Source organism: Elephantulus edwardii, unplaced genomic scaffold (assembly GCF_000299155.1).
Source record: "Elephantulus edwardii isolate Elephantulus edwardi_28Jun2011 unplaced genomic scaffold, EleEdw1.0 scaffold00019, whole genome shotgun sequence".
Taxonomy (NCBI): domain Eukaryota; kingdom Metazoa; phylum Chordata; class Mammalia; order Macroscelidea; family Macroscelididae; genus Elephantulus; species Elephantulus edwardii.
The window spans coordinates 24559176-24564971 of record NW_006399769.1 but is presented as its reverse complement, the minus strand read 5'-3'; the positions used below and the strand labels follow the sequence as shown (position 1 = coordinate 24564971).

The window sequence follows — 5796 nt, the reverse complement described above, 5'->3', positions numbered from 1 at the left end:
GGCTGCTCTGTGCTCCAGTGCAATATTCAGAGTCTCTTCTGACATTCGTTTTGGTCTTTTTTTTCTTCCTATTCTGTCTTTTCAATGACCATTTGCACTCTTTCTGGATGATACGCTTGATATCCTCTCACAGCTCATCTGGTCTTCGCTTATTAGTGTTCAAAGCCTCAAACCTGTTCCTGAGATGGTTCTGAAATTCAGGTGGGATAAACTCAAAGTAATATTTTGGTTCCCATGGATTTGGTTTAATTTTCCTCAGCTTCAGCTTGAACTTAGTTTTTGGTGGTCTATTCCACAATTAACTCCTGGCCTAGTTTTCACAGCTGATATTGAGCTTCTCCAGCGGTTCTTTCCGAAGATGTAGTCTATCTGATTCCTATGCATACCATCAGGTGAAATCTATGTATATAACCTGTGTTTTTGTCTTTTAAAAAACATATTTGCAATGAATAAGTCATAGGTAAATAGGATTTAAAATAAAAATAAGTCATAATTAAGACAGAAATGCAGGAAAAATACATACACCAAGGATAGTCTTATGTTGAGGACATTATTATAATATTTTAAATGGGCTTGGTATTTAAATTTTTTTTGCACTCCTAAAAATAATCTATAGTGTTTTAATCCTTCTTTCTCTCCCTCTTGATTGATGACATTCTCGAATAAATAATCTTCTTTTCTTCATATAACTTAAACCTCCCTTCAAGAAATAAATAATCATACCATCTAACCAACAGAAGAGTTAGAAACATGGACAGAAAATGAATAAAACAATTCCTAGACTGTGTCTCTTGTTCTGAGTGTAGTGCTGCTCTGCTCTGAGGAAAAAGCATCATGCGATGGGAACATACAATGATTTTTCTTTTTACTCCCATTTAAACTTTCTCTGTTATAGACCATTCTACACACTCATGTCCCTAAAAATTAGCTCCCTACATTCATCTTGTCTTATATCATGACATTTCCTAGTATGCACTATTTGTTCCAGTCCAGTGCCCCTATGCCATCACGTCTACTTCCCTGCCGTATGTGTGATACTCTCCTCCTCCAGGTCGGGATATCTTTCATGGCTTTACTCCATTTTAAAAAGCCCTATTTGTTCTTCAAGAACTAACTCTAGTTACTTCTCCTTTAGAAAGCCCACTTGAGAACTTTTAGTCAAATTAACTCTCTGAACTCTTATAAATATTCAATTAGTCTGGAAGCTTTTGTAGATGGTAAGAGCATGAACCTTGAGCAGTGGTTCTTGGATTTGAATATCATCCTTGATCCTTATTAGCTATGGGCAGCCTATTCTATACTTCAAATCTTTAATGCATAGAATAAAATATAATTCAAACCCTTGGTTGGTAATTTTAAAAATCTATTCCTTAAACTACTTGACTCTTTTTTTCAGCTTTTAGAGTACAGAAAATATTTCTTACGTAACAGTGCAGTTGACCTGTTAATTTATTGATATTTAGGTATACGAACTTAAGTCTCTCAAGACATAATCTAGTGGGATAGACTTGAGGTCAAACTTTGGTTCTTGTGGATTTGATTTTATTTTCTTTAGCTTCAGTTTGAGCTTGCATATGAGTAATCTGTTCCACAAGTGGGAGCTGGCTTAGTTTTCACAGCTAATATTGAGTTTTTCCAGCTATTTTTCCCACAGAGGTGGTCAATATCATTCTTGTGTAGACCATCAGGGGAAATCTATGTGTATAGTCACTGTTTATGTATTTTATAAAATGTATTTGTAATGAATAGGTCATCGATCATACAGAATTCTATCATTCTATCTCCAGCGTCATTTCTGTTACCAAGTCCATGCTTTCCGACTACTGATTCTTCTTCCCTATTCCCAACTTTTGCATTCCAGTCAACTATTATCAAAGTATCTTGGTTTTATGTTTGGTTGATGGTTTTTCTGCAAAAGATGGTAGAAGTAATCTGTTTCCTTCTTTTTGGCCCTGATTTTTGGTACATATATTTGAATGATAATAGTATTAATAGGTATTCCTTGTATGTGTATGGATATTATTCTGTCACTCACAGCACTGTATTTCAATATGGATTTAGAAATTATCTTTTTTAAGAATGAATGTGACTTTGTTTTTCTTTAGCTTTTTATTTACAGCATTGTAGATCTAGAATCTATTCCACTAGAATTAAAAGACCATCTCGGGAAGAAGTTTGAGGCTTGAACACTAATGGACGCAAACCAGATGAGATGTGGAAGGATATAAACAACATAGCAGTGTTATTCACCACTTCAAGAATATGGAAACAGCCCGAATATCCAACCACAAATGAATGGATTGAGAAATTATGGTAAATTCACACAATGGAATACTATGCAGCAACCAGGAGCAATTACTTTGTAAATTATTACTTAACTTGGGAGGGACTGGAGTGCATTATGCTGAGTGAACATATGGATAAATATTGTATAAAACAGTTATTTTTGAATGAGTGTAAGGATCCAAGAGGGCTGGAAGAGGCTGGAAGCAGAGAGATGTGGATGTGCAGGGGGAACGGGGGATTAGTCATTGGATTGTACAATTTGATAAGTGGGGGGTGAGGGAAATTAAAATAATTTGTTCAAATTTGTATATGAATTTTGTAAATAAACTGGTAGAAAAACAATAAAAAAGGGAAAAAAGAATATCATCCTTGAAGAATGCAAAAAATCATTACAAAAACAAAGAAGAAAAGATGGATGTATGGTGCTGGAAAGGAGTCTTGAACATACTGTGAACTGTCAGGAAAACAAGTAGGTCTATCCTGGAGAGGGTGAAGTCAAGCTCCTCTCTGAAGACAAATATTTCATAGTTCCATCTCACATATTCTGGGCACATTCTCATGAAGGACCTGCCCTTGAAGAAGGACATCATTCTGGTCATGCTTGGAAGTGTGGAGGGACAGTGCCAAAGAGGAAGACCAGGGTGAGATCGATTGACTCGGGGACTGGAAAAATGGAATTCGATCTGTTGGAGACAATAAGATTGGTGCAAGACAGGACAGGGTTCACAGCTAATGTACGTTTGCTATCATTGCAGGCAACTTGATGGCACATAACAACAACAACCAACAAGATATATTTGAGAACTGGATAATGACTAAGGATGACAAAAGAAGAATAGATACCTTTTAGTTGTAGTAATACAGAAGAGTTTCGAATATAACATGGAACACTAATAGAACAAATAGGTACATCCTGGAGAAGGTGAAACCATTTTGATCCTTGGGGACAAGGATTTTGAAGTTCCATCTCACATACTTTGGCCATTATTCTAGGAGATACCAGTCCTTGGAGACTATGCTTAGAAAGGTAGAGTGTTGGTGTAGAAGAAGAAGACCCCAGATGAGATGGATTGATACAGTGACTGTGGCAATAGGGTTAGGTGTGTCAGAGACAGTTGGGTGCTCAGGACAGGCCGAGGTTCAGAGTGATTATTCATAGGTTCGCTACGAGTTGTTTTCAACAACGACAACAACTACAAGATATATAGTGTCAGGAATCTCTCCAAAATGGTGAAGAGCAAGTACATCAGTTTAAACACTAAGCTCTGCCTGATCCAAGCCATGATCTTTTCGATTACTTGCTATGCATATGATAGTTGGACAATGAATAAGGATGACACAAGCAAATCTTTGCCTTTGTATTGGGCTGTTGGTAATTAATACTGAATATTCACTGATTGCCAAAAAAGCAAATAAGAATACCAAGAAAAGAATATGGCTAGAGCGTTTCTTGGAAGTTGTTGTTGTTGTTATGTGCCATTGAGTTGCTTGCAATTCATAGCGACCCTATGTACAAGAGCGCTAAATGCCGTTATATCCTGTACCATCTTCACCGTCTCAGACACACTCATTTCCATCACTCCACTCACAGAATCTATCCATCTCATCGAGGGTCTTCCTCTCCTGCACCGTTCCTCCACTCTCCCAAACATGATGCCCCTCTCCAAGTATCAGTCCCTCCTTGTAACTTGCCCAAAGTATGTCAGACGAAGCTTCAGAATCCTTGACTCCAAGGAGCATTCTGGCTTCAACCTCTCTAGGACAAACCCGTTTGTTCTCCTAGCAGTCCATGGTATATTCAACACTCTTCTCCAGCACCACAGCTCAAAGGCATCAACTATCTTTCTATCATCCCTATTCATTTTCAGGATGGTGAAAATTCATCTCACTTATTCTGGACATGTTGTTAGAAGATACCATTCTTTGAAGAAGGACATCATGCTTGGAAAGGCAGAGAGGAAGACCCTTATCAAGACTGATAGACACAGTCAGGGACAATTGGTTTAAGTGTATCGAAGATGGTGAGGATAGCAGAGGAGAGAATCTAATTCAAATCTATTGTTTATAGGCTCACTATGAATTACAGTTGGCTTATTGCCATGTAACAGCAATAACAAATTATGGAACAGAAATAATGCTACAACTTTCAACTTTTCTTTGTAAACTCTAACTTTGTTAATTGTTATATAATTAAACATATAATCTCTCTCATATTAGACTTTTTGGGCAATGCATATTCCTATTGTGAACTATCACCAATTCTTTTGCTTATGCAATGAAAACTACCATGAAGTTTTAGAAGGTGTCGCTTTCCAGACACTGGGCTATGCAGAGTCTGTTGTGGGTCTTGGAGACCTGGAAGTTGAGAGCTTCTTTGTGGGCCAGAGAGTGCATCTGGGCTCTTTGCTGCTGTCACCATGCCACAAAATGAGTACACCAAAAGTGCTGTTGGTACTATTTGGATTACTATGAGAAAAAGGAGAAAGAAAGTTGAGAGGCTCATGAATACTCAAAGAAAGCAATTAAGATAGTAGGTCTGAAGACGAAGCTCTACCATAAGCAGAATCATGCTGAGAAAATAGAAATGAAAACAACCGTCAAGATGCATGAGAAGAGAAATATCAAACAAAAGAATGATGAGAAGACTTCTCAAGGATGGGCAGTCCCAGGCTAAAGTACTTTCCAAAATGATTAAACAAAAACACAAAATAAAAATGGGGAAATGGGAAATCCCTCTCCCCCAAGTTCATGCCCAGGGAAAACAGAAGTATTGAAAGTTATTCAAACAGGAAAGAGAAAAAGAGAGCATGAAAAAGGATGGTTACTGGAAGTCTGCTTTGTTGGAGATGGCTTTTAAAAAAACAAAACAAAACTCCAAACCCAACACATTTAAATATGAAAGATTCATCAGACCAATGGGCTTACATTTCTAGAAGACACATGTAACACATTCTCAACTTGAAGCCACATTTTTGCTTGCCAATACTGGGTGTAAAGAAGAATACTTCATCCTCACTGTAGACAACATTGGGTGTTATTACCAAAGGTATCGTCATTGAAGTGAATGTGAGTGAGTTGACATTGTGACACAGGGAGGCAAGTTTATTTGAGGGAAATATGCTGCTTACCAACAATCCAGAAAATGATGAATGCATACATGCTGTCTGATTGGTCTAATAGTACTTTCATACAAGTTAATAACTGACTACAAACCAGTCAGAAACCCGACATTACCGTATGCTTCTGAATGCTACCAACCAGCCTTCCTTACAAGTCCTGCAATCATCAAGAGAACTATTTATTATGCTATGAAAACATAAGAATGGTCTAGTTTTACAAATTGGTCTTTATTTTTGCATCTTCAGAATGTTAAGATTGCACAATGAAAACAGAGGAAAAACTTCATCACTGTGTGAAAAAATTTTTTTAAAAAATTACCATGCAGGGTGAAAAAGAATTTGATATTTCAATCTTATCAAACTTTTTATCAAATAAAGAGAATGAGTGATG

At 37.1% G+C, this 5796-nt stretch overlaps 1 pseudogene; it reads left to right on the top strand.

The window, feature by feature from the left end:
* LOC102843338 overlaps positions 1–5463 on the top strand; it is a 93769-nt pseudogene extending 88306 nt beyond the window's left edge.
* The last annotated feature ends 333 nt before the right edge of the window (positions 5464–5796 follow it).